This window comes from Taeniopygia guttata, chromosome 2 (genome assembly GCF_048771995.1).
Source record: "Taeniopygia guttata chromosome 2, bTaeGut7.mat, whole genome shotgun sequence".
NCBI lineage: Eukaryota > Metazoa > Chordata > Aves > Passeriformes > Estrildidae > Taeniopygia > Taeniopygia guttata.
Window position 1 is genome coordinate 61,982,321 of NC_133026.1, and position 11,898 is coordinate 61,994,218.

An 11,898-nucleotide genomic window follows, 5' to 3' on the forward strand; every position below is an offset into this window, starting at 1 on the left:
GAGCAGGGTAGAGAGGTGAGTCAAAGCTGGTTACTCGTAGGACTTGTTGAAAAGTTGGTTATTTTCAGGACCGATTTTATGTTTTGTTTTAGTTTTTTTCTTTTTTGGCTTCCCATTTAGTTGTGCCATCAAGTTTCAGATATAGCTGCCCAAAATGAATGAGTACCCTAGGCAAATGCAGTAGGAAAAAACAGGGTAAGGAGTGTGGGAGGAATCGAAATAACATGCTGGTTGAGAGATGGTTGCTTTCATTCTTCTCTGTCTGGAGAGATTACGCTTCTCTGAGACTTGGATTTTTTTATTTTTTTTTTAACTTCCTAGCCAGTGCTACATTTCTGCCTCATTTGGACTACCTTGCAGTCCAGAAGCGTCCATGAGCTGGGTGACCAAACATCTTTCCTCCTTGCCTCTTCCATATCCTAATTAGGAACCTGAAAATGATCTCTTAGCAAGATTCAGATGTCTGAATTTTGGGATGCTCTTGTTTCCAGAGGAGAGTTTCCCATTCTGCACAATTCTACTGTTTTTTTAAATAGTCTTCCTTCTGCAATTTCCTCACTTACTGCAGGTTAACAGCTTCTAGCCATAGACTCAAAAGCTCTGAGTCAAAAGCCAGTAAAATATTAAGCCATCCTAGCTCTGACAGAACATCAGATTAAACCTAAACTCCAAATATTCATTGTTTAAAATGTAGTTAAAATCATAATCATGCTTCAGTTTTCCAGGTTTTCTGATCATTCTTATAACAAGTAAACAGTCTCCTTTCTCCTTTAGTGATCTCTTTGCGTTTCACTGCTATAAACATTTCTTTGTTTTTGCTTTTGATGATTTGGTTTTGCTTATGGTGAAGTTGTCAGAACGGTTAAAGGAGTGTAAATAAACAAACTTGTGGCTTAGAAAAACAGGTCCGATTTCTTCCTTTACATTTTGCTCGCCTGAAGAAGGAATGCACTATAAATCTTATTTCCCTATTTTCATCGTATCTTATCCCAGCTTGCACTGACCCAGCAACAAGCAGCAAGAGGCATGTCTTGTTGCTGATTTCTTTCCTATGGATAGCTTAGTTTACAGTGCTTGTGGTTTATGCCCACTCTTTGGACATAAAAAACAGTGTTTTTATTTAGATGAAATGTCTGTTGTCTGCAACGTCATTTAAAACAGATGCGGTTATTTTCATTATACTGGTTGGACTTATCTGAGTGAAAATTATTTTAAGTTGTAATGGTAAGGGTGGTTTTCTCTATGGAAAACATATTTTAGTATGTGTCAGAGATGAAGCAATTTAATTAAAAGATTGTTATCCATCAGACTTATGCTGGCTTTTTAAAAAAAAAAAAGTATAAAGTTGTCTTGTATTTTTCTGGTCTTCATTCAATAAATGAAAATGTTTTTACAGACTTGATGGTTTGCAGTTGTTTTTAATGCTCTAATTGCTTTTTCATATTTTAGAGCTAAGTAGGTCTAGGTTAATGAAATTCCAAATGAATAAAAAAAAAATTAAAGTTCGAAGTCATAAACAGTAAAAGAAATCTAAAATTGTAGGATTTCTTGTGAGAGTGAGCAAGGGTTTTATGCCAGCTGTTGAGAGCATTTGAGGCAAAACTGGACAGTAAAGATATTAAAATCTGTAATTTGCCAGTTTTTTTCCTGAGGTCCTATTAGAAAGAAACTGTATCCACTGATACAGTCCATTCTTTATTATGCTGCTTTTCCCAGAGAAGCTGGACTAAAGCAAAATAAGTAGGTTGACTAGAAAGGCAGAGGCCACTGACCTCATTTATTAACCAAAACTCTCAGATATGTTATGTTGAACCATACTCAATCAATTTCTTTCAATGCAGTGATATATTTAGCTGCAAATTCAGTAAGTCTTAATCACTGTACTTGAAATTAAACATCAGTTTTGAGTTATTTTAATTCCGTTTATTCTGCACTTTTCGGCTTTCCAACTTCACTTAAAAAAAAACAAAAACAAAACAGCCAAGAATGAAAAGATAAAAATATTTATCTTGATAAGATGGTGACAGAAGACGGAATATAAAAGGTGTTCTTAAAACATAGATTCTGACAACTATGGAAAATATCCATGAAATAATATACAGTTAGAGTTTTGTACACCAGGACAAAAGCTGTGGAGCACATGCAGATACTACCTGCATGTATTTTGAATGCTGGTAGGTCACTATTTATTTGTACAAACAGGCAAATGAAACCTTCTGCAGCAGAAGTCAGAAGTACTTCATTTTACAGTCAGGGACTGGAAAATAGTACTCAGAGGACTGTAGATGTTACAGTGAATTTATTTTCTGTGTGAGTTTTTCAGACAGAGTGGAACCTACTGCTATACTTGAAGCCAGCTGAAGGTTCAAAATCCGAAAACAGCTGAATTAGTATCTTTTAGCAGAAGTCAGATGTTAGCTCTTCAGCCTAAGTTTGACCTTCTGTCTTGGACCACCTACATTCTGTAAATCTGGGCTGTGCAACATTGTCTTTCAAATTACTTCTCCCAGAGGAGAAATATGGTGTTTGGTAATGGAGGGAATCTTGTTTGTAAAGGTGCTTGGAGGATGAGGGATGATGAGACGGCACATGCACTGCGCAGTCACGTCAGATTTATGTTTCATCTTTTGTGCTGAACATGAAAGAAAAGGTCTGTGTTTACAGCTTGCAAAGTCTGACTTCAAAAATCTGACTGATAAAAATTTTTGTACTTTACTCTGAAAATTATTTTAGGGAATTTCAATCAGCATTTCAGTTCAGAAGCATGTGGCTTATTCTCCTAGTGTTGAAAGTTATAAGGAGAAGGGAGGGGCAGCAGGGAGAAAAAATAATTTTTGTGATATCCTGGAGCAAAAATAAGCCTCCAAACCCCCCTGAAGCAACTTCCCTAGAAACCAAGTAATGACAGAAATGCTTGCAAATAGTTATTAATTGTGTGATTGCCGTGTTACAGGCATGCATAGGGAAAGGTAAGATACATATTTAGCATTTTAAACAACACCAGGTCATACACCTCACTCTGCTGGGTAAATTCTTTGTACGTTTTATATTATTTTGGAAGTATTTAGTGATTTTTCTCCGAAAAGAACTTGGTCTGTGGAGCCTTTTCTTCGCTACAGACGTTACTAATCTGCAGAAAGTATGGTCAGCATTTTCATTAGAAAATACTGCAATTATGCCTGGTGATGAGTGTGAAAGTCCATGTTTCCTTTCTAATTTTATTTGCTTTGTTTTTAAGGAAAACAAAGTTTCTGAGACACCAAGTCCTTAATGGATCTGGTTTTCTCTTGACCTTAACGGAACTGCAGATTCCCAGATTTTCAGTTTTAGTCTCAAAGACAGAGTTTAGGCTATATTGTGCAGAAATCAGTGGGGTCTCTGGCAGTGTAAAAGTGTCTGTGGATCAGATTACAGTATAAATCAAGGATTTTAAGGTATATTTAGACTTGTTTTTTTTTTTCCTTTGACATTGTTGATAACCCAAAAGCCATGTACCCCATATTTGGAAGTTCATCAAAAAACCTGCATTAGTTAAAGATTTAGGCTATGCTAAGTCCAAGTTCCTTTTAAAATAGTCACTTTTGTGTTGAGAACAAACTAAACTGATTTTTTTTTTTGAGATACTCATAAAATGATTCAATTAAAAAAGCAATTACTTCCAGTTTTCTGTTTGAGAATTCTGTGAGTCTTGTGACATTTCAAATCTCACAGTGGTTTCAACAGATATACCTTGGTTCTTGCTGGAAAACTTCACATTGGATTTTTGGCAAAAAATTAAGAAGCTATGTATATAGCAGATGAGTTCTTTGCATGTTTCCTTAGCAGAGAAGGCAAGGGAGATAGTGTTTTTCACAAGACAACCTCACTACTCTGTAAGCGTGATTGCTCCATACAGGAGATAGGATTTTAGGGGGATGAGTGGAAATTAAGACTCGTAAGGCAAAAAGAGGCTTTTGTTAGAAAAATACCTGTGCACACAATCTGTCAGGGAAGTACTTGAGTGTGTGTTGGACCATGTGAATTGAGAAAAATGCTGTAGCCTATGGCTTGAGTACATTCCTGAGCAAAGGCCAGAAAGAGGTGTTGGGGAGAGAACATGAAAAATAGTTGAATCTCAGTAACACAAGTGTATGTCTCATCTTTTAAATATTTTTGAAACAAAAGGAATAGCCAAAATAGTCACACAGTAAGTGAGTGTTGCAGTCTTACCTACAAGCATCCAAGTTAAAACGTAACCATGTGAACTGTGTAATTACAGTGGTTATATAGTGTTTTTATAAAGAATATTGTATATAGTTACAGGGCTTAGAAAAAAAAATCTGTGGTATCTTGTTTCTTTTCTCTAGAAAAAAAATTCATCCCTTTGGGATTCATTTAGTTTATTTTTCTGAACTTCTGGATCTTTCTGAATGCATTTGCACAAACATATTTGAAAGATTTTGATGCTTGAAGTATTGTTTTCAAATTTCTGCCTGTGAATAACATAAGATCAAGGGATAATGAGGTATTAAGATTTTTTACCATTTTCCTATTAATTAAATGATGTACAAAAAATTAATCATAAGTTTAGAACAAAAGGGGGATGAATGGCTTAACTGGAAGAGTGTAGGATATTGACTTCTGGATGAAGCAAACATTGCAGAATGCTGGAGGTAAAAGCAGATGTAGGAAGATGTGCTTTGTGAGAATTTAGAAATTAATGGGAGATTTATGGCCATCTGTGATACAGTTTTGTATAAAGCTGAGATGTTTATATATAGATGTTTAGAACTTTCCTTTACAATGTTGCTAGATTATAGTGATGTGTCACATAGTAAATACGGAAGCTTTTAACAAGTAGATGAATTAATTTCTGGGGAGTTGCAATATAATTTATAACGAAAGTAGCGGAAATTCTGGGGAAAAACATCTGTGTTCAAACTTTCTTTAATTGTATTTTATTCTATGCTGTTGACCTTTTCCAGGCAAGCCAGTATGACCAAAGTAGACAATCAGAACACTTAAATTGGTTTGACTTGAGTCTTGGTAATGAATAGATGCTGTTACATTGAATACATCAGCAAAAGCGTTCATTCAAGAGCTGGCATAACACAGTACATTGACCTAATTAATGATTTGGGAGAATAAATTTTTTTCAGTGTAAATGTACAGAGCTTTGAAGCTAACATTTTTTAAAACTTATTTGGTGAGGTGAATTTTTTTTTTCCTCAAGGTTTTCACAAACACAAATATATTCATCCAAGTTTATAAGGCTGTTACTGATATTTGGATTATTGCAGTTGTGATGGTTTAGTTTGGTAGTGGCACTTGGAGATTATCATTGTCACTTAAATAAAAAGATTTTGAACTGAGGTGAAAATGTGACTGTGGTTCTGGGCTGTCCAGATGTGTATGTATTAAATTTGTGTGCTGGTGAGCTTGATGTGGAAGGTATGTGTGTTCATGGTAAAAGAGCAGAGGGAAGGAAATCTTTTTTTAAAGTAGACTCAGTGAAATAGATTTTATGAGTCCTCAAACATCTTATTCCGCGTGCTCTGTTTGAACAGGTGACATAATTGGCAGATGAAATGATTTCTGAGCTAAAAGAAACAAAGAACTCCCCCCCAGTTTAAAAGTCTCTGTTCATCTGTATTATAGGCTATTGTTGGTTTTAATCTATTTTTAGTGTTTTGCTATTTTTACTTCTTGCTGCTGATGAGTTACAAACTCGGTGTTATATGTTGTCTCATTAACTTCCTTCAGGTTGTTTATGGTATAGAATGCTAACGAACAGAACTTCATTTTACAATGGAATGTTTTCGGAGAAAATTCAGCTTTTTGATGTCATAATGTCATCTGTGTGGTTAATCTTTGTGGGGAATATCTCTCCCCTCTCCAAATAAATAACATTTCAGAACTCCTGATGTAAAAATAGATCAATATATAGGTATTTTTCACATTGTAACTGACAGGAAATGAATTTATACTAGTCTAGATTATTTTTTTTGCATGTGATAGATAGAAGGTTAATTGATGTTAAATGGATGCTTTCTTAGCCCTTCATCAGCTACTAAACTAGTACAGGAGGAGTGCAAATCATTACTACAAAAGGCCAAGGCCAGTATGTTTTCTTAGTGAGCTTTACAGATCTTTTTTCTTATCCCTTCCTTCTTTCCCTCCTTCCCAACCACACAAAACATAACCAGCTGTAATGATAGGAGGAGAGAGCAAGCAGCTTTTCTAAACACACACACACACACACACACACACACACACTCGCATTCTGGCCCCCCTCTTTCCTGCTCATACCTCAGCAGAGTGACAGCTTCTAGATGTTGCGTGCGAGTGAGTTCAGCTGGTGCTGTGTGGTCTGGGTGTGTGGTCTCCAGCTCAACCGAGAGGCTGCTAACAGGGTGGATGAGAGAGAGCAACACTGTTTACTTTAATTTATTTCGGATGCCGGAACTGTGCCCGGAGTTTCTCCCGAGCCGGGTTCCACCGTCAGCGGTGTCAATCCCTCGCAGCTGCAGCCCAGGCTGCGGCGGGCGGTGAACTCCTCTGCCCAGGGCTCTCCCAGCATCTGCCCCGGGTCCAAGCCTTTTAATCCCTTGTGACTGAGAAATGTTAATGGCATCGCTGAGTGCTGTGATTATTTAGCTTTCACTCCGTCAAGATACATGGCCATGAAGATGTACCTTACTGGGTTAAGGAAAGCGGGACTTCTGAGGTGCTGAAGGGAATTCTGTGAAGATGGTTGTGGTGGAAGCAAAACTGCTGCATTCGTTCCTTGTCCACCCCAAAACTAAAATGTCTAGTGTACCCTTTGTGGCTGATTGGAATATTCAGGAGCCTTTTGAAAAAGCACGGGATATCATATTATGGCATTTAGTACTGCAAGTCTTCTTTTTTGTTGTTTGCCCTCTCTGTCACAAAACTTGCACATCTTCCCAAACTGGAACTGGTTTTTGGCGTGTAATGCTGTAGGTTAACATGTTTGTCAGTGTTAATATTGGCTTGAATTAACATGCCGGATATGACAGGGCAAGACAAATGAGGCTTTGTTTTTTCTGTGTGACAGTGAAATTACCCACTTTTTTATGTTTGTTCATCTTTTCATTATAAGTAGCTTAGTGGTGTTATGAAGAGTTTCTTTCCCCCTAAATGTAAGATTCGTGAGCGCTTCTTGTTTAAATTCACAAGTCTTCTTTTATTATTTAAATAAACATGCATAGATTCTTAATATCACTTGGAATTTCAGCATTGTTTAGCTTATTCACTTCCCAGTCTTTTCTGGCAGGCTTGCAGGAATGGACTTTGTATTATTAATGCAGTGTTGAAGGCTGTGGCAATTCTAGGGCACTGAAGATCTCCAGAGGGGTTAATAAATGTCAGTTATTTTCACAGTGCTGCTTTTTGGATGCTTTTAATTCTTGGTTTATGTAGTTGTCTGTCTGAATTTATATTGTCGGGAAGATAAAGCACAGAAAATGTTGTAGTAGTGTTTTTCATCACTTTGTAATGGTTTTGAGTACAAACATCCAGGAAACATTTTGCTTTGTCGTTCTTCTTGGGGTCATTTGCTGTGTCCCTTCACTGACTTTGTCACAGTGTGTTGTACTCGGGAGACTCTCTGGGTTTCTAGTGAAAACAAATTATTAGATTTATGTACTAGAAGCACAAGTTTGTGTAATTTAAGGTTAAAAGGCCATCACCTACATTCTGGAATCTGAGTATTTATTGCTTATTTAAAAAGGCATGTCATAAATCTTTTCATTTAGGAATTATTTAATGCTGTGATGTTAGTGTAACTCACTGTTTTCAGGTTGGTTTTCTTTTGTTTGTTTTTTGAAGCAAACAAAAACATCTGAAGCATACTGTGATTTGCACATGGGTCATGCTTTGCTGTTCCTGCCTTAACATTTTTAAAATTGTATGCTGTCACATATTTATGATTAAGAACAAATAAATATCTGATACCTGAATGCTTTCTTGTAACTTAGGCTTTCTCAATGATGACAAATTGGGTTTTTCTTCACTCCATTCTTGACAGGTTTGATTCCCTTTGCTAGATGACCATGTCACTTGCATTGACCTTGAGTCTGCCTTCCTCCAAGAGAATCTTTTTAGTTCAGTGTCAGTGACAAAGTGTCACTGAAAACTTTAATTTAACTGAATTTTGAGTCACTGGAACCATCTTGCTATTTTGTTTTAGGAGTCAGAAACTCTGTTTTAAAACACTTCAACTGCTAATTTTTTCCACTGAAATTGGAAAAGGTGGCATCATATTGTTACTCATCTTCCAAAGTTTCGTGCCTTCAAGATGTTTATAGTTTCCCTTTGGTATTTGAAATTACCTGCCAATTTAATATTCTTCAACCCTGAACTCTGGTTGTTCATGTATTTCTTATTTTAGTGGTACTTCCAGAGGGTAGTAAAATGTAGATAGTGGTTTGTTTTACAGAACAGGTATGGTAGCTCTTGGCATTTTACTTTGGTTTTCTTCTCTGTTTGCCGTTGAAAGTTGAAGGAGGAAACCTATGTAAGAACTCTCATTTCAAAACAATATAAAACTGAAGGCTTACAAAACTAAAAAAAAAACCCAAACCAAATAGACTTGTGCTTTCCCTTATGCTGACACATATTTCATTGCTTCATTATTTATTTTAAAGTGGGTTTTCTTAGGATAAAGATGGAAGATGTCCTTTCTTTAGCAAGTTTTTAATGCTCAGAATTGTCTGGATTTTTTTTTAACCAAACCTTTGTGAGAGGACAGTTTATTTGAGAAACTGATGCAAAGACAAAGACATTGTTTATGAAAGGCATTTTTCAAGAGGACTTTGTAGTAGGTGGTCTTTGCAGAGGTTTTCTAACTCCTTTTGCTTTTATAACAAGAATTATGACAGAATAATAGAATAGTATGGGCAAGATCGTGGGAGCAGTCAATCAGATATTCACATTAAATTGTTGGGGAGATACTGTGAGGAAATTAGGTTAAAAAATAAAGGGTGGAGAGAAATAAAGAGGGAGAGAGAGAGAGCTTTGCTAATGTAGAAGATTGTCCATTGTAAAAAACAGTCTTGTTGAAACCTCTTCAGTGAGCCTGGCTCATGAGAGGAAAGATCTTTTATAGAAAACTGTCTTTCTGCACTCTCCTTGTCTGCATGAGAATCAGTCTTTCAGGAAGAGGGCTGTTTTAATAAAATTACTACTTTGTGTGTAATGCATATTTTGTAAAGAATAGATTTTAGCTTTAGGGAAACATACAGAATTGCAACGAAAGCTCAGAATTAGGTGGTTGTCATGTTTTGTGAAATGAAAAAGTAATTTTTTGTCAGATTTGCCTTAAATATTTTTTTAGCAATTTAGGAACTTGCCATAGCAGTATAGTGGCTAGGCTTCCCAGTAAGCACCTTAGTCATGTTAGCTATGGACGTCTGTCCAAAGAAAGACAGGAAATATTATAAATCAATTAAAGGCTCCCAAGAATTTACTTGATATTTATAATAATTACATATTACAAATAGTTCCACTCTTTGAAATAAATGAAAGTAATTGCTGTTTAAAAATAATGGTCGTAGAGCATCTCAGTGCTGTAGCGCTTTGAAATGTGTTGAGATTTACTGTGGTATTCTCATTCCAGTGAGGTATTTTAAAGCAATTCTGCAGTAAGTATGGAAATACTTTAGAAGAAATACTAGATTTCAGGAGGCTCAGCATTTTTATTACATTTATTTAGCTCATCATGAAGGTGGATCTAGTGCTGATTTCTGAAATCCTGAAAAAGATGTTGTAATATTACTTTTGAGTTTTGGTATTGAAACAAGCCAATTACCTTTATGCCTGGGTATTTTGAAGGCAAGAATAGCTGCAATGCAAGGGAACTATAACATTTGGGAGGGGGTCAACCAAACAATACCACACAAATAATACCACAGTAGCTTCTGTTTTACTTGTTTTTCTCAAGGTTTTTTCCTCTCCATATTACCTGATGTTCCTGAAGATGGCTTTTTTATGTCAGTGTTACTGATTAATATTTCACATAAATTGCTCCAAAATAAAAGAAGTGTTTTATATTGACTAACTGGTATCTAGACACATGTTGCTTCCTGCAGAAGGTGGTTGTGTGTATGGAAGGACCTAACACCACTGTTCCTTTACAGCTGTATCCTTGAGCTCTGCTGAGGATCTGTGAGAAAAGCTGCAAAGAGTACATAGATAAGATTGTAAGGAATAGATGCAGTTTGTTATTCTCCCTCATGGTAAAATTAGGGTCCTGATTCTTATCTAGTATCATATTTCTATTGTGCTGTTTCATGTTTTGTTAGGTAGTGGTGTGGTGGTGTAGTTTTGAATGCAGCACAGATGAGAGGAAAGTTGGACAAGCCCTATGACTCCAGGATTAGGGATGTTGACAGAAGATAAGATCTATCTTTTTCACCTGTGGTGAGTAAGTGGATCAGTAGTTGAACAGATGATGTATCTGAACAAGAAGTCTTGGAGTAGGCAATGCGAGGTAAGAACAATTACCAAGGTGTCTGGATTTGAAAGGAGGATGGAATAGTAACATCCCTCTCGCTCCCTGCTTGAACTTATTGGTAAAAAGTCAAGAGGGACAATCAGCAGGATGGGGCAGAAACAGTTTGTCTGCAAGATGAGGACGTGGCATTTGAGAGACACACTGTCTCTGTGTGAGAGAGGAGGAGGAGAAGCCAGTTCAGTGAAAGAAATAGCAGTAGGGCACTAGCACAGAGCACAGCCTTCTCTTCCATTGCTGCACTGTCAGCTGATTTCTTTGTAATCTGGTGATACTATTCTTTACTTCAGTGCTGTTCTACCCTTACAGCCTGCATCTGTTGACTGCTTGCTTCTCTAGCCTCATGTTGGGTTCATGTAAAATGTTCTGAAATTTTCATGTAAGACTGTTAAGAGCACCCATGTAATACTATATAATTAATTCCTTTTTCATAAGTTAGTTGTTTGCGAAAAAAGAGAAACCAATGATTTATTAAACACATTATGTAGTTTTTCATGTCAAGAAGTATTATGAGGTTTGCTACAGAAAGATAAGAGGCCAAACTAGATATGCATTGTGTGTGCTATCATGGGCCCTTCCCAACATTCCTTCATACACTGGACATGGCTCACATACTGCAAATTACTATGTTCAACATTAATTTACGTCTCTTATTAATTGCACACTGTTCAGTCTGAAAAGTCCTCTAAAGATATTAATGCTTTTGTTGTGTTCAGGGTATCTACATACCTTTTCTATGTTAATGAGTTTTCAAAATTAGCTTTTGAAAGGAGTGATAGCATTCCTATTTTAAATATGTAAAACCAAGTAACAGACATTTGAAATCAGACATATTTATAGAATTGAGGTGGTTGTTTAGGACCTCAGTATTTAAGAGCATTGTGAAGTATTCCTTATATTCAGGATGCATTTCACACTGACTTCAGGTGTGGCTGTGGGCTCTGAAGTTGGATCAGAATTCAAAGTTTTGTTATAGACGACCTACTATGCATCTCTGTCTGTATGGACAGACAGAGACAGGAGATCCTGTTCTGAGGGTAGTATTTGATTACTTTTAGCATGAGATCTTCCTTCCAGTTCCTGCCTTGTCTATTTCCATCTTAATTTTCAGTGTGTGTTCCAATTTTGGAATGTGAAGAATGAAATCAGCCAGTGGGAGCTTCTTTGATTCTCATGTCAGATCTACATGCTACCAGTGAAAAATGTGGGGAGACTATGTAGAAGCATGGAGTATCTTGGTACAATGAAAGTATTTTGTTTATGCAGAAGCAGCTGAAACAAGTGTGTCTTAATTCTAGTATGTCTTAACTGCAGGTTCTTGGAAACTCCAGTTTTGCTGTTTATTGTTAGAGGTGGTTTAGAAAGTTTCAGGGTTTTATGGACTT

The 11,898-nt window shown here is 36.5% G+C and overlaps 1 protein-coding gene across 1 annotated transcript in view; it reads left to right on the forward strand.

Annotated features, from left to right (window-relative positions):
• EXOC2 (exocyst complex component 2) overlaps positions 1 to 11,898 on the forward strand; it is a 127,351-nt gene that overhangs the window by 826 nt on the left and 114,627 nt on the right. The gene's annotated exons all lie outside the window — the stretch shown is intronic.